Raw genomic sequence first — 22,137 nt, 5'->3', positions numbered from 1 at the left:
TTCTATAATTAAGGAAATAAGAGATTTCTGGGTAAACATGGCAGCAGTGTAGATGCAGGACTCTTCCTCTTCTCATTCACTACCTCAAAAGACCAAAAAAAAAAAAGGAATTCATATGAATGAAGGAACTCCACAATGGAGCACAACATTGAAGGTATGTGGGATTGGGACATTTCCACACTATAAGAGGGTGAAATAGCTTCCACCAAAGTGCAAGCTGACCAGCCCTCCCCCACCCCCAACACAGAGTGCTAAAGTCAGAGCCAGTGTGCTGGAATTAGTGAGCAAGAGAGGGGCAGCTCTGAAGTTAGCAAGGGGGCACCTCCAGGTCCTTGGCAGCTGACTGAAACCACCAAGGACCTGCCCCTGAGAGCAGCTAGAAATTGAGAGCCCAGCAGACTGAAGAGCACAGACCATGAGCACAGAGATAGCACAGACAAGAGGGGCCTTGTAAACTATAGAAGCTACAGAGATTCCAGAGGTGGCCTCAGGCAAAACCCACACTCCTTAGCTCCATACACAGAGAGCCTGCCCTCCTCACTCAGACTTCTGACTGAAAAGGAAAGGAAAAGCCAGCATAATGATGGCAAACAATGCCCAGGAAAAACAACCTCCCAACACCAAGAGGAACAAGAAGAAGGCATTGACCCTTGGATAATTTTTATGGAGGAAATATCCAGATTACAGAGGAAATAGCAGAAGTGGATGAACAAATAAATATATCCAAACCTCCCCCCAAAATGAAAATTGGCCACAAGCTCTTGAAAAATTTAAATCAGGGCTTATGAGAAAGATGGATGAATTTTGGCAAGAAAAGTGGGAAATAGTTCAAAAAGAAAATATAATTAAGGAAATACTGGCATACATTCAAAATATTACAGCTAAATGAATGAAATTAGGAATTTTTGACATATCTAAGTTGAATTATATGATTGAAAACAGAAGATTCTCCACCAAGGATGAGAAGCAAAGAATTGACATATTTTACCTGACCTTGAAGTTTTTCAATTTGAAAATATGAATTTCATATTACTACCTACAAGGAACACTAGGAAAAACAGAACACAGCTGGTGATTTACAGTAGCAAATCCACCTTATAAAATAATGTAGAGAATGAGAAGTTATATGATATTAAAAAATAAGAAAAGCAAAAAAAAAAGGTTGGTGATAAAAATTTTAAATATATACAAAAACTGTATCATTCTTATTGCTTCTTCTTACTAGTTCTGTGTCTGGGCACAATTTAATTTATCCAATTTATCATAACATTTTTATTACTTATTTCATGGGATTATTGTGATGACCAATTTAAGTACTTGTGTTAAGCATTTAAAAAATAATGGATTGCTATATAAATGTTAGTAATTACTATTAGCAAGATTGCAATTTTCTAGTTTAATTGTAGCTACTTGAGATCAGCCTCTACACCAATACACCAATAGGCTTGCATAGAATTTGGGACAAAATGCTGAATTAAAGTTGACTCTTCTGATCCTTCAGAGAGTTGTGCATCTTACTCCATTCAGGAGAAGAACCAATGCTAACCTTCTCCCTAGGGAATAGACCCACTCCAGATAATACCAACTTTTATCACTCATCTTGATTCAGCATCTGGGTTCTTAGAGTTTTTCAATATATGTCAACAAGCATGTATTAAACACCTCCTACATGATAGGCACAGTGCTAGTAACCTGATGAATAAATGAATAAATTAAGTAATTCTTATTCTTCTGAAGTTTAGGGATTATTTTATGGAAAACTATAGAGGCATAAAAGTATATAGACATTAAATGCAAATACATACAAAGTAGACAATTGCAATGCATTTGAGACAGAGAATACTAGGATTTAGGGGGTTTTTTTCCCTAAAAAGCATGGAAGAGGGGGCAGCTAGGTGATTTGGTAGATTGGGAGTCAGGCCTAGAGATGGGAAGTCCTAGGTTAAAATCTGGCATCAAACACTTCCTAGTTGTGTGACCTTGGGCAAGTCACTTAAACCTCATTGCCTAGCCTTTACTGCTCTTCTGCCTTGGAACCATTATACAGGGTTGATTTTAAGACAGAAAGTAAGGATTTAAATAAATAAAAAGCATGAAACGCCACTCATGCAAATCCTGCAATAATTTTTTTTTCTGATACCCAAGAACTGAATGAGCTAATCCCAGGGAGGCTTGTCATGAGACGAAGGGTCATTATGGACTGGATTCTTTCAGACAGCAGAACTTGAGAAAAGTATCTACTAAAGTATAGAGGTTTCATGATTTGCATTGGTAGAGGAAATACAAGAAGAAAAAAAATTATAATCTGGTAAGGGACAGTCAATTAGGATTCTTTGAATCTTCTCTTGGCTTGCACATTAATATTTGTTAAGTGGTATTTTGCCTTAGCGGTGTCACAAGTATAGAAATGTAAGCGACAGATTGCCAGCAAACCATATGTGTTAACTATCTACCGATCCAAATGAAAAGTTAAAAAATGTTGGGAAAAAATATATAAATATATATCTTAAAAGTTCCACCTGGCATTGGTTCTGAAACTAATGGAATGGTAAAAGCTATCAGAGGTCTCCAAAAGCATTTTATTTTGCTGAAGATGCTTTGCCTAATAAGAAAGGCAGTTAACAAAAGTCAGCAGTAAGACTTGGAAAGAGAAATTCCATTTAAAATCTCCCTAGACAATATAAAATATTAAGAATCTATTTACCAAGACAAACACAGAAGTTATATGAACACAACTACAAAACACTTTCCACACAATTAAAACTAGATCCAAATAATTGGAAAAAACATTAATTACTCATGGATAGGACAAGCTAATATAATAAAACTTACAATCCTACCCAAATTAATTTATTCAGTACCATACCTATCAAACTACCAAGAAACTTTTTTATTGAATTAGAAAAAAAATTTATAACAAAGTTTATTTGGAAAAACAAAAGATCAAGAATATCAAGGGAAATAATGAAAAAAAAATATGAAGGGTGGGGGCCTAGCAGTATCAGATCTTAAACTGTACTATAAAGCAGTGGTCATCAAGACAATATGGTACTGGCTACGACACAGAAGAGAGGATCAATGGAATAGACTTGGGGTAAATGACCTCAGCAAGATAGTGTATGATAAACCCGAAGATCTCAGCTTTTGGGACAAAATCCCACTATTTGACAAAAACTGCTGGGGAAATTAGGAAAGAGTATGAAAGAGATTAAGTCTAGACCAACATCTCATACCTTATGTCAAGATAAATTCAGAATAGGTAAATTACTTAAATATAAAGAATAAAACTATAAGTAAATTAGGTACATAGAATAGTATACCTGTCAGATCTATGGAAAAGGAAAGAATTTAAGGCCAAGAAAGAGATAGAGAATATTACAAACTATAAAATGAATAATTTTGAATAAATTAAATTAAAAAGGTTTTGTATAGACAAAACCAATGCAACCAAAATCAGAAGGGAAGCAACAAATTGGGGAAAATCTTCATAACAAAAACCTCTGACAAAGGTCTAATTTCTCAAATGTATAATATAAATCTATTGTTCAAAAAAATCAAGCCATTCCCCAATTGATAAATGAACAAGGGACATGAATAGGAATTTTTCAGATAATGAAATCAAAACTATCAATAAGCACATGAAAAAGTATTCTAAATCCCTCTTGATTAGAGAAATGCAAATCAAAACAACTCTGAGATACCACCTCATACCTAGAAGGTTGGCTAATATGATAGGAGAGGATGTGGCAAAGTTTGGACACTAAAGCTTTGCTGGTGAAGTGGTGAATTGATCCAATCATTCTGGATGGCAATTTGGAATTTTGCCCAAAGGGCTTTAAAAGACTTGATGGCCTTTGATCCAGCCATAGCACTGCTGGGATTGTACTCCAAAGAGATAATAGGGAAAAATATGTGTACAAAAATATTTATAGCCTTGTTCTTTGTAGTGACAAAAAATTGTAAAAATGAGGGGATGCCCTTTGATTGGGGGAATGGCTAAACAAATTATGGTATCTTTTGGTGATGGAATACTATTGTGCCAAAATGAATAATAAACTGGAAGAATTCCATGTGACCTGGAAAGACCTCCAGGAATTGATGCAGAGCAAAAGGAGCAGAACTATGAGAAAACTGTACACAGAGATGGCTACACTGTGGTACAACTGAATGTAATGGACTCTCTACTGACAGCAATGCAATGATCGATGACAGTTCTGAAGGACTTATGAGAAAGAACTCTACATCCACAGAAAGAATTGTGGGGGTAGAAACACAGAATAAAAACATTTGCTTGATCACATGGTTCAATGGGGATATGATTGGGGATGTAGATTCCAAATGATCACTCTATTACAAATATTAATAATATGGAAATAGATCTTCATTAATGATAAATGTAAAACTCAGAGGAATTGCTCATTGGCTATGGGAGGAGGAGGAAGGAGGTGAGGAAAAGAATATGAATTATGTAAGCATGGAAAAATATTCTAAATTAATTAAGTAAATAAAATTTTAAAAATAAAATCACTCTAGACAATATATAATATTTGGGAATATATTTGCCAAAACAAACATAGGAATTACATGAACACAATTACAAAATGTTTTTCACACAAATAAAATTAGATCTAAACAAATAGAAAAATATTAATTACTCGTGAGTAGGATGAGCTAATATAATAAAAATAACAATCCTACCTAAAGTAATTTACTTATTCAGTACCATCAAATACCACTAAAGCTACCCCCCCCAAAAAATTATAGAACTAGAAAAAATAATAACAACATTCATCCAGAAGAACAAAAGGTGAATAATATCAACAGAACTAATGAAAAAAAACATGTTAAGGATGGTGGCCTGGAAGTAACATATCACAAACTGTACTATAACTCATCAATCATCCAAACAATCTGATATTGGCTAAAATAAAGAAGGGTGGACAAATGGAATAGATTAGTCATAAAAGACATTTGCAAGCTAGTGTTTGATAAACCCCAAAATGTCAGATTTTGGGATAAGAACTGTTGCAATGTAATGCTTAATGCATAAGAATGATTGGCAGGCAGAGAATCTTCAGAGCTGGCAGGGGAAAGGTTCCAAACTGTTGAGGAGACTGTTGGGCCTCATTTGGGGGTTTGCAGTCGACATAGAAGCTGAAAGTTGCTGATCTGTGCTCCTGTGGACGTCTCTGAATCATCCTGCAAGCAGCCCTCTGGACAAGAGTGGATAGGAGTATCCTAATTACTGTTGGGTGGACCAAGGGAAAGACTGGGAACTTCAGCCATTCTCTAGACCATCTAGGATTCCTCATCTGGACTCCAACCTCTACTTCCTAAAACACTCCATATGTAAGATCTCTGTAATTTGTTGGACTGGCCCTTAAGAGTTTAGGATGAGATAAGGTAGGATTATTAGTTAGGAGTTTTAAATTAAGGGATTAAGTTGTAAGACCTCCTTATTCCCCTCTCTCCTTTCCCAAACCTCTCTGTTGAATAAAAGCAAAATATTTATATGTTAATCCCTATGTGTTTTCCATCCTAAACCCCTCCAAATTAATATTGTTATTTCAGAACCTACTATACAGCAAAAACTGATGGGAAAATTAGAAAACAGTAAGTCAAAAATAGGTTTAGATCAATATCTCACACCTTATACCAAGATGAGTTCAAAATGGGTATATGATTTAAACATAAAGAGTGATATTATAAGTAAGTTAGGTGAACATGAAATAGTATACCTGTCAGATCTATGGAGAAGGAAATAGTTTAAGACCAAACAAGAGATAGAGAACATTACAAGATGTAAAAACAATAATTTTGATTATATTAAATTTAAAAGCTTTTGTACAAACAAAACCAATGCAACCAAAATAAGAAGGAAACAAACTGAGAAAAAAATTTATAACAAATTTCTCTGATAAAGACCTCTTATCTCAAAAATGTAAAGAACTGAGTCAAATTTAGAAGAATCCAAGTCATTCCCCATTTCATAAGTGGACAAAGGATATGAATAGGAAGCTTTTAGATGAAGAAATCAAAGTTATCAATAATCATATGAAAAATGTTCTAAATCCCTCTTGATTAGAGAAATGCAAATTAAAACAACTCTGAGGTACCACCTCACACATATCAGATTGCCTAATATGACAGTAAAGGTAAACAATAAATGTTGAAGAGAATGTGACAAAATCGTTACATTCATGCATTGCTGATACAGTTGTGTATTGATCCCATAATTCTGGAGGATAATTTGGAATTATGCCCAAAGGGATAAAACTGGGAAAGGACCTTTTATATGAAAATATTTATAGCCACACTTTTAGTTGTGGAAAAGAATTGGAAACTAAAGAGATGTACCTCAATTGAGAAATGGCTGAACAAATTGTGGGAGATGATGGTGATGGAATACCATTGTGCTATAAGGAATGATGAACCAGACCATTTCAGAAAGAACTGGAAAGACTTAGGTGAACTGATGCAGAGTGAAATGAGCAGAAACTAAAGAACATTATGCACAGTAACTGCAATATTGTGGAATGATTAAATGTAATAGACTTTGCTACTAACTGCAAGACAATGATCTAGGATAATTCTGAGGGATTTATGAAAAAGAATGCTATCCACCGCCAGAAAAAGAATTGTTGAAGTAGAAGTGCAGATGTAAACATATAATTTATCACTTGTTTATCAGTATATGTGATTTGGGGTTTGGGTTTTATAAGATTATTCACTTAGAAAAATGAATAATATGGAAATGTTTTTGCATATACATATATAACCCAGAAAAAAATGATTTGTGATGATTAAAAAGGAGAGGGACAATTAAGTTGTGACACCAGAAACAGCCATGGATAGTCTATCTTTTGCCCTTTCAGGACAGCCTGCAGCCAGCAGACAAAAATAAGAGTTATCAGTTCCCTTGGCAGATTTTTTTTTTAAGACTCGCCTATTATATTACTTTTTCAAATCTTAAACAGAAAGAAACATGACAGGTGAGACCTCTTCATGAAGGAACTGTGTTGTGATGGCATTATTAATTAAAGGTTTGCATGTGCATCAATGTTCCTTTTTCAAAAATGTGGCTGGAGAAGTCTTTTGTGTTAGAACTTAGTGCAAGATGTTTGAGGTCTTCAGTTAGAGAACCCGCAGGGGTTTTGCAATGATGACTATATCATACAGCAGAGGCAGCTGTTTTTGACAATACACTGAGTCCTTCCTTGCTCTCAGGATGTATTTATGGAAGGAATTATAATACCTTGGTGGGGAGATGAGAATAGTTAGAGAATGGAAAGTGATATTCCTACAGGAAAAACAAAATCATGTGTATAGATAAGAGAATGAAGTTTGATATAGCTTTCATGGTGGGTAATCACTAAGTAGAACACAGAGATTATGGGGAAGAGAAGAGGTAAATTCTCTTTTAAAAAATTAAAAATATGTATATCACTAATATATTAACTTAATATCATTTATCCTTCATTGGTTATGGTTTCATTTAAAATAATTTATCCTCCACTGGTTGTGGTTTTAAATTGTGTGATCCCCTTAAAATATCAAGTTTGATGGGACAAAGTTCATGCTGAAGAATGATATCACTATCTACTCTCGTAAAAAAAATCATTTGCAAAGCAGAAGAGCAGTAAGGGCTAGAGAATTGTGGTAGTCACTTTCCTAGGGTCACATAGCTATGAAGAAACCCTTCAAATTTGAGCCCATGTCCTCCGAGCCTGGTGCTCTATCTACTGCACCAACTATCTGTTTTCATCATACATGAAACATTGAAATTAAAATCTCAGAAGAAAGTAGGAGCTGAAAAGACTAGAAAAGAATGGTTTGCTCCACCTCAGAAGTTCAGAGAAGAGCAATATGAGAAGGAAATATTATGGAGACAGGCTTTACTTTAGGATTAAGATATTTCTGGCTGTTGGAGAAAGATAAGATTAGTCTGATATCCAAGAAAGTCTCTTTATCAGGGATCTGGGGTTTTAAAGCAAAATAAATATACAATGTTTGTTGAATTTGTTCCCCAATAAGATTTAATTTTAAAAGAGCTGAGGATAGGCTGAGGGAATTAAGAAATTCAAAGTTATCACAAGTCAAATAATAAGGCACAGTAGATTTCATTTATTCAGCTTTTTCCCTCTTTTTTCATTTAAAAGGTGATACTATTTAAGGTTTTGATTCTTTTTTACTAGGTAAGCAACATAAGTACTTGATGTTGAGTATGTATAATAGAAGACACTGGAGATAATTATTCTTGAGATCTTCAGAATTTATGTACAAAGGTGAATCCCAAGCATTATATTTACAAGAAACAGCTTCGTTTTTTCCTACAGCCTGAACAGTTTCAAATATAGAGTCAACTAGGAGAAATTTAACAAGTCTTATTAGGAATAGATATATCCCTGGTCTTTGACAGTAATGGTACAATTTCAATGCAAGATAATTTTTCATTAGTTGTTACTAAAAAGATTTTTAGAAATCTAGACAGCATGGAAATTTTTGAAAAGCAATCTGTGGATGCACATTAAAGTTTAGTGACTTATCAGTGATCAAATATGTTAGTGAATACTCCACTGACAGAATTTGGTGATTGCTTAAGTTTTCTTTATTCAGAAATCAAAAAAGAATGCAAAACTACTATTTGTCTTGTATTTATTTTTAGGAAATAGTGAATGTTGGCTTCCTTATGTGAATGAATTAAAATTGCAAGTTATGAAAACATATCATTATGTCAGCTCTAGAAACATGAATGTGTTGGATGATATAATATATTATGCTTCATTATTTCTAAACCCAAAAAATCTCATTATTTACCATCTCAAAACTTAGAAGATTTCCCTTTATATATATGGATATACATAGGATGTCAACTTTTCCTGTTATTATTTAACATGTCTGTAGAAATCCTAGTAATAGTGATGGCAAGAGAATTAAATTAAAGGCAAAAAATGGAGCGATGAGATTATCTTGTGCTGAAAAAGAGATTAAATTCTATTAGAAACTTCAATATTTGCCTGGAAAATCACACAGCAGTATCAAAGGAACTGAGTTAGATTAAGTTAATGAGCAAAATACAAGTTAAATTCACAAGATTTTTATCCTTTACATATATAAAATGACATCTCATTTAAAATAATTCAAAAATCCATAAACCTCAATCTACCAAAATACACTTTATGCAAATACAATTATAAAACACTCTTTACAAAAATTAAGGCATCAGAATACTTAAAAGAATATTCACTGCCTGTGATTACACTGTATCAATATAATGAAAAATTATGTTACCTAAATCATTTTACAAATTTAATGCTATACCCAATTAAATTACAAAGGAGTTACTTTCAAGATCTAATTAAAATAACTTTAGGGTGGAAATGTCTACCATATTCAAGGGGAAAAATGGAGAAATAGTAGAAGTAAAAGGGGAAATAGTACTTCTGGATAATACAGTATTATGTTACAAAACAATAATCATCAAAACTATTTGATACTGAAAAAAGTAGAATCTATAAAAAAAATAAAACAGAACAAACTAAATAAGGAGAATACTCCATTCAAGAAAAACTGCTGTGAAGCCTGGAAAAATGGTTTAACAACAAAAACAAAAACAAATTAAACATTATACCATATGCCAAAATCCATGCATATTTGATACTTTAATAGAAAAGGACATCTTTTTAATGAAGAAAATGGATTGAAATATATTTCCCAAATGAAGGTAGGTGGAAAATCCTAGCAAAATAAAAAGTAGATATCAAAGAAAATAAAAATACAGCTTTAACTATATGAAATTAACAATTTTTCAGGAACAAAAATCAATGCTATTCAGATAAGAAGGGAAATTATTATGGACAAGAAAAAATATTGCATCAAACATCTCTGATAAGGTTCAAATGTCTATGATATGCAAGGAATTAACACAAATTTCTAAAACCAAGAGCTATTCCCTGTAGCCCCAGTAGTGAGAGTGACCCCCAGATTACAAATTCTCTGGAAAGCCAAGATCTGGCCAGAATCAGTCACACAGCTTAGGCATCACATAGGCCCCCAAAACCCCTCCTATACTTGGCAATACCTGGTTGTCCTTGTTCTGCCCACTGAAGCTAAACATTTCCCTGAGAACCTGAACTAGATGGTTACATATTGATACACTGATTTATTATCCTATAGAAAACTCCAAGTTTTGGTGAGGTAAACTAAGTCATTGTACTAAGATTGTAAATCATTACTAACCATTGTCCATGTAAAAAGTTTGCCTAATCCCTTAACCTATGTGATTTTATAAAATACTAGCTGTGATCAATAAATCTTGCTCTGATTGCTACCAGCTAGATTGGCCCTCCTGACCCATGTCATCCTTCTCCCCACATCTCATTCTCCTCACCCCTTCAGGACCCCCAAATGTTTGTCAGTCATCTGACAATTACCCAGTTTTTAAGTGATCAAGAGATAAAAAACAAATAGTATGAAATTTTAAAGACTATAAGAAATAATTTTACAACTCACTAAATATATATGAAAAGTAAACTAAATGATAATGACCATTTATATAATCCCTTAAGGTCTTCAATATACATTACATTTATTAACTTCTTTGATCTTCACAACCCAACCACCTTGGGTGACAAGGTGCTTTTATTATTTTATTATAGATAAGGAAACTGAGAAAAAAATAAACATTAAGTGAATTGCCAAGGGTCACACATCTGAGGTCAAATTTGAATTCAGTTCTTTATTCCAGTAACAATACTTGGTCCACTGTGACAGCTGAAGATTTTCAATATAAATACCTCAGTCAATTAGCATTAGTTTATTTTATTGTTTTCATGTTGATACAAATGTTAATAATCATTCTTCTGGCATTTTGTGATCCATGTTGTCTGCTCTCCATCTCTTTCCCCCTCACTGAGACAGCAGGTAACATTACCATAGGCTATATATGTGCTATAATGCAATACATATTTCCATATTTATCATGTTGTAAAACAAAGACATATTGCTCATATAAGAAAAAACTCATGAAGGAGATAAAGTGACAAATGGTATGCTTCAATATGCATTAAGACTCCATCAAGTCCCCTCTACTGTGATTAGTTTTTTTTTTGTTTTGTTTTGTTTGTCATGGAGTCTCTTAAGAGTATTCTTGAATGCTTGCATTACTGATAATAGTTGTCATTCACTGCTGATCATCATGCATTATATCTGTTACTGTATACCATGTTCTCCTGGTTCTGTTCCCTTGTCTTTGCATTACTTCATATGTCTTTCTCGGTTTTGTTTGTGGGAGTGTGTGTGATTGTCTTGTTTTGCAATTACTAATTGCACAATCATATTCCATTATAATAATACACCACAACTTGTTAAACCATTCCTCAGTTGATAGAAATCCCTTCAATCTCCAATTTTTGACACCACAAAAAGAGCTGCTATAAATATTTTTGTACAAGTAAGTTTTTTTTGTTCTACCTTTGATTTCTTTGAGATACAAATCTTATAGTGGCGTTTCTGAGTCTTAATTCATATTTATTAAGCAACTACTCTGTTCTAAGCTATGAGTTACATAATGGGGATACCAAGAATGGCTGAAATATCTCCTTTCAAAGAGCTAATAGTATAACATGAGAAAGAAGATACAAAAAAACCAATACACAAACAAGATGTATAGAAATAGATATAAATAAGATTATAAATAAATATTGCATTGGGGATAAACTCTAACAGAAGGAACTAATTTGGAAGACCTTTTTGTATAAGGTAGGACTTTACTTGACTTGAAGAAAGCCATGAAAAGTAGGAAGGAGGAAGAGTTCTAGAAATGAACAAACAGTCTATGAAAAGGTTTAGATAGACAATGCTTTAAGTGATGGAAAGTAAAGAGGTAAGTATTATTGAATTACAGAATATATGGTACAGAATTAGATACAAAAATAGAAAAGTAGGAACAGGGCAAATTATGAAGGGCTTTATACTTGATGCTGGACATAAAAGGAAGCCTTTAGAGTTTTATCAAGAATGCAGGGTGAATTGGACATATCTGACAGAAGAGTAAAAGATGATTTGAACTGAGATGGGACTAATGGTAGAGAGAGCCTCCAGGACTGTAGTGCAATATTTCAGGCATGAGGTGGTGAGGGCCTTTACAAGTGTAGTGACAGTGTCAGAGAAGTGGCTCATATGAGAAATGTAATGAAGGTAGAAATGGAAAAATCTAACCACTGAATGGCTATGCAAATGAATGAAGAATTGAAGGAAGATAGTTTGGGAGCCTGGGTGCCTGGAAAGATGATGGTACCATTGACAGTAATAGGGAAGTTAGGAAGAAGGGAAATTTTGAGTTCAATATTGAATTTGTTGAATTTCAGATGACTACAATACATCTATTTTAAAATGAATAAAATACAGTTGGGGATGTGAGACAGGGGACTAGGAGAGAGTTTAGTGTAGGACTCATGTATTTGTTAGTTAAATGCATTGAGGTTATCATTTAAATGATAGAAGTTAAAAAAAGATAGAAATAATAAAGATTAGAAGAGTAGTGAGAAGACAGATATTAAATGACTAAATCATTCTAGAAAGTAATTTGAGATCATGCTAAAAAAGGTGAAGTGGTCATACTCTAAACTAAAGACCTGAATACTAGGAATATAGCTCAAGGAGGCCTAATACAGAAAAAGGAACTCCATATGCACCAACATATTCATAGCAGTACTTTTTTGGTGGTAGCAAAGAATCAGAAACAAAGCAAGTATCTGCTGATTGGGAAATGTCTACATAAATTGTGGCAATGGGCATTAATGGTCTGTACACTTTATCCCTGCTCACTGATTTCTATCAATAATCCTTCCTCCTTTAAAACAGAGAAAAATATCCTTCATAAATGAACATATATATTATAATATATGAATTTGAACTTTTGTGTTAGAATTACAGGGAGTTCTTAATGTTAAAACATTTTTAATGATTTTTTAAAAGTATAACAAGCAATTACTAAACATCTCCCTCTATTGAAATAGTGCATTCCAAAGACATAACCAGTATAGAGAAAAAAGTTAGGTAATCCTCTAGGGGAATTTAATATATCTGATAGTAGAAAAGCATGTAAAGTTATTTCCATAGCAACAAGTATCAAGGCAAGTAGATGTCCACTGGAGTGTGATAATTTTGAAAAGAAAATACAACACTAAGTAGATGAATCCAAATTGTTTATGTCTCTAAATGTATATGTGCATGTGAATTCATATTTGTAAATCATATGCATAGATAAGTATTCAATATATGATTGACATGTATATATGTCTATCATAAGCAGTATTTGATTAATTTGCATTATTTATTGCATTAAAATTTGGTCACAATATTTGTTTTCAACAATAAATACTGAAGGCTAAAATACATTTCTAATTTTAAAAGAATTTTAAACTTTTATTGATGCATTTCATTGAAATGGTGTATTCATTTAAAAAAAATACTCCTCTTAATATTGTAAGCCTACCTTTGTAAGAAAGATTTTTTTTTTTTAAGTTTAGTAAAACCAGTCACCACACTGATGCCTAACAGCATATGGAGCCTTAGCTCCCATAATCCTTTGTCTCCAAGGAAAGGAGGAAGATACAGAAAATATATCTCTTAAGTGTTACCAAAACTATAATTCTCTTGATGAGACCTAAAGGATAAAGATAGAAAATATGAAAAAATTGACTTGCTGTTCCCTGGAGAAAAATCTTTTAGAATTCTTCTACATTCCAGGCTCCACATTTGAACTCATCCTCATCTGCCCATTCTAATGCAGATACTAATTCAAGGAACAATTGTCTGCCCTCATCCTCATATTAACATTAATTCTTAAAGTTGGTTTCAAAGCAAAATAAAACCCACCTCTTTGCAAATGTTATTAACTTCAAAAAGGGTTGATCTATTTTTTTTCCTTTATGCCTTTATATGCTGTTTATTTTATATACCAGCTAGTAGTCAGTTTCCCCTCCTTTGTTTGGTCAACTTCATTATCTATATGTGAATGAGAAAAATTAGACAAAATTCAATTTTCATAATAAAAATAATTACTCCTCCTAGAATCCTCCTAACAGGGCCAAATTGTCTTTGGAAAGTAAGATCTTTTTATCAAACTCTTTCTAGGAGAGGATGCTACTCTTCCACTTCTCCTCTCCAGTAAGTTAGGATAATTTGCATTAAGACTTCTAATTTTTGATAGAATTCCTTTACAATCCCTGCAGCCTTGCACTGTTATCTCTGTGTTTCCTGAAGTCCTGCATTGCCCTTTCTAGTGTGTGTAGTAATTTGAGTGAAATAGTGTGAAAATAAAAGACAGCTAAACAAACATGCCATCTCTTTCTTTCTTTGCGGAATACTTCTTTTGGTGAGGACAAGTTGGGCTGTGAGAATGTCTTCTAGAATGATGATGACAGGCATGTACAGGTTTCCTGGAAAAGTAAAAAATGTATATTTCAATAGTAATATATTAGCTGAGATGGCAGGTGGAGGTGAAGTAGAATAGTAGAAAGATCATTTCCAGCTGTGGGGAATTAAGAAGAATTTGAGTGAGAAGATGGCCTTGAGGAAGAAAAAGTCATTCCAGCTGTCACCTCTTGAAGGCCTACCCATTTGAAGAATTTGACTTTCTTTAGGAAACTATTCTTAGTATTGCTCAGGGCAAACATCAAGTGAGATAGGAGCCATTTTTTTCACTTATGTAGCCTAAATTCAGTTTATTTTCATCTAACAAACATTCAGTGCCTATTGCTAGGTACTGGGGAATAAAGAAATTAAAAAGACATAGTTCCTAATCTCCAGGGCTACCATGGCTGGTATAGAAATAAAAGGCATAACGTTAATACAAAAGGAACGATAAAACATAACATTTTAGAGCTGGGAAGGACCTTGTCACTTTTCACGTTTTTATGTTTCTTGTTTCTTACTGTTTTTGTTTTGTTTATAATACAGTTAATATCATATTCTTTTACATGACTTCAAATGTATAATTAAGATCATATTCCTTGCCTTCTTATTGGGTGAGAGAGATAGGAAAGAGAATTCTGAACTATTTTTAAAATGAATGCTAAAAATCAATAAATCAGTTCTGACATCCTACTGCTAAAATTATATTTCCCATAAGCTCTCTTAAGATGGGTTTTGAGATAGGGGTAAAGTAGAATAGAAGAGTGGGAAGATCATTTCTAGCTGGGGGGGGGGTTAAGAAAAGCTTCTTAGAGAAGATGGTCTTGAGAAAGGAAAGGGCATATCAGAAGTCATCTCTTTTTTAAAAGTTTATTTAGAGTATTTTCCATGGTTACTTAATTCATGATCCCCCTCTGCTTTTTCCTCCCCCTCCCCAAAGCCAACAAACAGCTCCACTGGGTTGTAAATGTATCATTGTTCAAAACCTATCTCCATGTTATTCAAATCTGTGGTAGAATGATTCTTTAACATCAAAACCCTAATCACATCCTTATTGCACTATATGGTCAATCATATATTTTTCTAATGTATTTCTGGGTATTTCTGGATGTGGATAGCTTTCTTTCTCCTAAATTCCTCTGGATTGTCCAGGATCACTGCATTGCTACTGGTAGAAAAGTCTATTACATTCGACTGTGCCATAATGTATCAGTGTTTGTATACTGTGTTCTTCTGGTTCTGCTCTTTTCACTCTGCATCAATTACTGGAAGTCATTCCAGTTCACATGACATTCCTCCAGTTAATTATTCTGTTGGGCACAATAATATTCCATCACCAAAATATACCACAATTTATTCAGACATTCCTCAATCAATGGACACATCCTAATTTTCCAATTTTTTGCCACCACAAAGAGCTTGACTATGACTATTTCTGTACAAGTATTTTTCTTTATTATCTCTTTGGGGTACAAACCCAGCAGTATTATTACTGGATGAAAGGGCAGACGTTCATTTAAAACCCTTTGTGTATAGTTCTAAATTGCTCTCCAGAATGGTTGGACCAATTCACAACTCCACCGGCAGTGTATTAGTGTCCCAATTTTGCCACAACCACTCCAACATGTATTGCTTTCCTTTGCTGTCATGTTGGCCAATTTGCTATGGATGAGGGGGTACCTCAGAGTTGTTTTAATTTGCATTTCTCTAATCAGGAGGGACTTAGAACACTTTTTCATGTCCTTATTGATAGTTTTGATTTCAACCTCTGAAAACTGTCTATTCATGTCCCTTGACCTTTTGTCAATTGGGGAATGGCTAAATTTTTGTAAATTTGACTTAGTTCCTTTTATATTTGGGAAATTTAACCTTTGTCAGAGAGTTTTGTTATAAAAATGTTCTTCCAATTTGTTGCTTTCCTTCTAATTTGATTGCATTGGTTTTGTCTATACAAAACCTTTTTAATTTGATATAATCAGTCATTCATTTTACATTTTTCAGTGTTCTCTATCTCTTCCTTGGTCTTAATTCCTTCCTTTTCCACAGATATGACAGGTATACTAATCTATGTTCATCTAATTTATTTATTATTTCACTCTTTATATTTAAGTCATTTACTCATTTTGAATTTATCTTGGTATAGGATATAAGAAGTCGATCTAAACATAATTTTCCCCATTATGTTTTCTAATTTTCCCAACAGTTTTTGTCAGATAGTGAGTTCTTATTCTAAAAGCTGGGGTCTTTGGGTCTATCGAACACTAGTTTACTGAAGTCATTTACCCCTCATCTACTCCATTGATCCACTCTTCTCATTTCCTGCTTTGTCACCATTCAGAATGTTCACAGACTTCGGGAGGAATTAGGACTGCTCAGATAATTATATTGCTATTTTATATGGTTTGTCATTTTCTAACAGCCCCATAGTGGAGCCTAAAGCCAAGAGGAACACTGGGCTGGCAGAGCACCTAGGAGAGAACCAGTCCTCCTAGATTATTGCTTAGGGAGAAAGAGTCATATAGTATATATAGGGTTATCTGGAGCCTTCCAAGAGGCTGAAGCTAGTGTTTGGCAGTCCATGCTAAAGTCATAATAGGAGATAAAGCAAGCAGAGTGACCAGGTAGAATCAGCACTGGGGAAATCTATAAGAGGGTGGAATTATGTCGATATTAGAATTACTGCAAAGAATATGACCAACATAGCTAACAAGAAGTCCCAGCACTTATGTACTTGCAGGAAACTTACAAAAGCATAATCTCTAAAACATTATTGCATTTTTTCTTAGCCAAAATAGGTGGCAGAACCAACTCAAGTGCTTATGTTTTGAACAAGGTCAGAAGGTCTATGGTTTAAACCTATTTTGGGTTGCCAGGAAACAAACCCTGAAATGACAGATTCTGGCAGAAGGTGAGACCAAGTTTTTATTCAATCCAGAACTGCATCAACAAGAACATCAACATACAAAATAAGTAGGAAATAGACTGGACAGGGACTACCTATGTCATTGATGAGTTTGAATAAAAGGAGTCTGGTCCTAGAACAAAGTCATAATTCAGAAAACTAGCCTAGAGATATAAGTGAACCGAAAAAAAAAATAGAAGATATGATAATGAAATAAACAGGTTTCAGAAAACCTAATGAGGTAAACTCAAAAGAAGATAAAACTCCACAATAATTACAAGTCGAATATTAGAGAAAGATTTAATAAACCATGAGGAACCCAACAATAGCTGGAAGAAATAAAGCAAGAAAATAATAAAATGTCAGAAAATAATTACTAAAATTATATCTACATGTAATCTGGAAAAGAAAAACATAATATTTTTAAAAAGTGTCCCACCTAAAAATAGCTTGGAAAAAAAGAAGTAAAGCAGGAGAGGAAATGGAAAATATAATTCTTAAAGAAAAAATAAGGCAAATCAATAACATAGAAGAAAAAGTATAAAAGCTTACCTAAATTTTTAATTAAAAAATATAGTGAAAAGAGAGGAAGAGAGACAGATAGAGACAGAAATAGAGAGTGAACTCAATGATACAAAGAGTAAACAAGATTTCTGGGCTAGTCAACATATTTTTAAAATAATAACACATATTACATAGGTATTAAAAATTATCCTGAAAGGATAATTAATTTAGGTGTAATATTCTTTTGGAAAAAAGTTTTTAAATATATTTCAATATAGTTGGTTTCCTTTGTAATCTTACATTCTTTATTTTTGCACGTTTAAAATAATTGTTTTGAGAAGAGATGCATGAGCTTCACCATACTACAACACAAAATCAGTTAAGAAATCACACTTTAGGTAGTTGTTGTTTAATATAGAACTATATGTTATTAAAAGAGGCAGAGTAATTTATTTTGCATGAAGAAAAATAATTTTTAATCGACTAGTAAGGATGTAAAATATTGCCTTTCATATTCATAGGGAAGCATTTTCATGGCACTAGGAAAAGAACTGTGGGTTAATCAGAATTGTTATGATCTTTGAGAAGGAAAATGATTTTCAAATTCTCACTTAGAGAATGAAAACAAACTTTCCTAGAGATCTCCCTCACTGAAGTCTCAAAACACTCACGTTTGCCCTCTGCATAGTTATGATATTGATTTTCTTTCAGTTCAAATCTCACCATGTAATTCCCCAATGCTATAAATTTTGGTGATCTTTGTTTATAACATGAAATTCTTTATCTTTAAAAGCTTTTTACCTTACACTATGACCCTCTAAAGTGATCACTTTCTTTCTTGCATGTAGGACTACACCTTCTATCTATTCACAGTTGAGGGCACAGTAGATAAAGCACTGGGCCTAGTCAGGAGACTTCCGTAGAAATTTGGCCTCACGTAGTGCATGACAGTCTATATTAGGCCAGTAGTTCAAACAGAACGTTTATGAACCACCAGATACCACACTGTTCTTGCAAATGACCCGGGGATTCTGGAAATACCTCTGTGAACTGATGCACACTGAAATGAGCAGAACCAGAACATTTTACACAGTAACTGAAACATTGTGGGACAATCAAACATAATCAACTTTGCTACTAGTAGCAATACAATGATCCAGGACAATCCCAAGACACTTAGGAGAAAGAATACCATCCACATCAAGGGAAAGAATTGTGAGAGTAGAAACTAAAAAAAAAAACCCTATGATTCATCACTTGTTTATATGGGCATATGATTTGGGGTTTTGTTCTCAAAATATTACTCTATTACAAAAATTAATAATATGGAAATTGGTATCGAGTGATAATACATATATAACCCAGTGGAAGTGCTTGTCAGTTCCAGGAGGGAGAGAATATGAATCATGGAACCATGGAAAAATATTTTAAAATAAATAAATTAATTAAAATAATATGAAGACTAATCTAAGATAGTGGCATAGACTGACTTTCAGGTGAGGTTCCTTGACAGAAAAAGTCAGAAAAAATGGGTTCTAAAACGCAAATAAAACTTAAGAACATCAAATAGTCTTTGGGTCTTGTCCTATCTTGATCCAGTTTCTGTCCCACCCTTTGCTAATAGTTCATAATCCAGAACATGTCTATCATTTCCACATGAAGGCGTCAGATATTTAAAGTAAAAATAGATCAAATTATATTCTACACTCTATTCTCTGCCCAACCCATAATTATAAACAAGTCATAGACAAGACCACAAGCTTGCTATTGCAGTATGAAAGCATCAGGGACGTGGAGTAGAAAAAATTAAAGGGAACTCCACTAAAGAAAAAGTTGTTAACTGACAATATTGGTACATTTTCTACTTTATCTTTCTGATTCATTTTATACTAGGCGTTCTCTCTTCTGGGGAAAGCACAGATCTGAACCAAAAAGAGGAAGAAACTATATTTCACTAAAATAATGGAATTTTAGAATGCAAATTTCTTTGGATTTTTCCAGAAAAATGTATTAGCTGTCTTTGGTCCATTTTTCTCAATTTATCAATTTTCTAATTATGCTACTTATAAAATGCCTTTAGGCATCTTTTCTTCCACTAAAAACCAATCTTAACTTCTACCCTAGGACTCTGGGACTCTTGATATTTTGTTTTTACCTAATTACTTGTTTTTCATTTTAATATTTCACAGCTCTAGAGGATAATTTTACCAAAAATAAAAAAACATTGGCCCCAGTATCATTGAATAAATCCTTCACATTCTCCATCTTCAAAAAGTTTTTAGTTTTTGGTTTCTACTGTATCTGCAATCTGAAAAGACTTTTCTATCACACTTGCAGTGTAAGTAAAGCAGGAAGATTTGAACTGTGATTTCCTTGGATAAGGAATTATTGAAGAAAATCGCCCTTTAAAAATAGTCAGCAATTTTTTTTCAACTCAAAGTCTTACAGAATTGCCTTGGGAAGTGAGAGGCTAAGTGACTTAACCAAAGTCCACAAACATTATTTGTCAGAAGACAGACTTGAATTCAGGTTTTCCTAACCCCTGAGTTTACTTTGCTACTACACTTTGCTGACTCTTATACAAGTAAGTGATAAAGGTTAAAATAGACCTTGTTGGGTCTACACTGTTTCAGTGATCCCTGACACTTATGATTGACAATAACCCAGAAATAGAATTGAAATCATTCTACAATTGGATTGAAAAATGGCATCATAACCAGTCACAGGAAAAAAATCAATATAGTATTTCTATGGACACTAACTGATGATGTATCTATGGATATTGCAGTTCATTCTTTCCTTGGTTCCTAAAAAATATCAGCACAATCTTCCATGTTTCAGTGTCTCTTTTCTAATTTGATTTTCACAATATGCACAGTGAAATATTACAACCGTGCTTGATATTTATCTGAAAATAATACCAAGTATGTACCAATAATTGTACCAGAGAAACAAAGCCTTTTACAATTCCTAGAGTAATAACAGAAAAGAAAACAAAAATAGAAACTTTAATCTTAAACAAAAGCTTATTATATGACTCCTGGTGAAAAAAAGCAGTAGCTTTGATAGAATCATAGATTGACTATTGGAAGGAATCAGAGAAATCATTTAGTCTCATGTAGTTATGTTACGCAGGACAGAGCTGATATTCAAAACTCAGCTTCCAAATCCAACATTCTTCTCCTGCACCATTAATGACAATCAGCTCTGAAACAAGCAGGGAAATATACAGACATTTATATTTCCACACAATTATTTTCAGAGGGCTATTATATATAACTTATCTAAAATTCTATCCAATCTTTAACTTATCTTTTGTTTATTTTTATAGATATATCTTTATTAGGAAGGAATAAAATATTATCTCTCACTAATGTAATTTTACTATTTCTTATAATTCTTGTAAATTAAAAGAAATCTAGATACTATTCCATTTGGTACATATAGTTTAGTATTTGTATTAATCAATTCACTGTAGTACCTTTCAGAAAAATATAACTTCCCTATTTATGACTTTTAGTTGTCTATTTTTGTTGCCTTGTTTCAGATCATTTTTATCATATGCTTTGTAAAAAAATTAATTGAAATCTTAATAGATAAGCTTTAGATATTATTTTGTCATGTTAATTTAATCGAGATTATATTCAAATGTGTTTCTTCCAAATTTCATATTGATGGATCTTGCTTTGTAATCTGCTTCCATTTTATGTGTTTGCTAGTTTACTTGATTAATATTAATAACAGTTAATAGTTAATTTCAAAATATCTACAAAATTCTTGTCTTCTTACCATACAAACTTGGAAGTCATTTTTTTAAATTTAAGATTCATTTTCCCCTTTAACATTATACTACATAGATATATATGTTATTCTTAGTTGTAAGCCTTTTTCTTTAGTTTTCTGAAATGTTACTTCCCAAGTCATCTGTTCCTTGATAAGATGGCTGCTAGATTTTGCATGACCCAGATTGTGCTCCTTGGTACTTAAATTCTTTCACTTCTTATTTGACCTTGAAGCTCTAGGTTTATTTTTAATTTTAATATTGATAGGAATTTCCATCTTTCAATTTCTTTTAGGAGATAAGTGATGGATTAATTCTGTTTTTACTTTGCCTTCTAGAACTAAGCTATCTTGACATTTTTATTTAAAGAAAAAGAATGCCATGGCACTTTTTGTGGTCATCCTTTCAGGTAATCAAATGATTGACCTCTTCTAATGTTTCATTTCTGTTCTTTCTGCTATGGCATGCCTTATATTTTCATCTCTTTCTTTAGTCTTTTGACTTTATTTGAATGTAGAGTCTTTATCTTTTC

At 33.1% G+C, this 22,137-nt stretch overlaps 1 protein-coding gene and 1 long non-coding RNA gene across 5 annotated transcripts in view; one reads left to right on the top strand and one right to left on the bottom strand.

Moving 5' to 3' along the window:
• GABRG3 (gamma-aminobutyric acid type A receptor subunit gamma3) overlaps positions 1–22,137 on the bottom strand; it is a 926,944-nt gene that overhangs the window by 700,549 nt on the left and 204,258 nt on the right. The window lies entirely within an intron of this gene.
• The window catches only part of LOC103104656 (uncharacterized), a 109,761-nt gene continuing 92,733 nt past the window's right edge, over positions 5,110–22,137 (top strand). The window contains exons 1-3 of one of the 3 annotated variants that reach the window (XR_008913889.1): positions 5,110–5,403; positions 17,205–17,326; positions 21,944–22,014. This is a non-coding gene — a long non-coding RNA (uncharacterized LOC103104656). The remainder of the gene's footprint in view (positions 5,404–17,204; positions 17,327–21,943; positions 22,015–22,137) is intronic. The other 2 variants (XR_008913891.1, XR_008913890.1) reach the window with 2 other exon arrangements.

This window comes from Monodelphis domestica, chromosome 8, assembly GCF_027887165.1.
Source record: "Monodelphis domestica isolate mMonDom1 chromosome 8, mMonDom1.pri, whole genome shotgun sequence".
Classification (NCBI taxonomy): domain Eukaryota; kingdom Metazoa; phylum Chordata; class Mammalia; order Didelphimorphia; family Didelphidae; genus Monodelphis; species Monodelphis domestica.
Note: the sequence above shows the minus strand (reverse complement) of the source record. Positions and strands in the feature narration are given on the sequence as shown.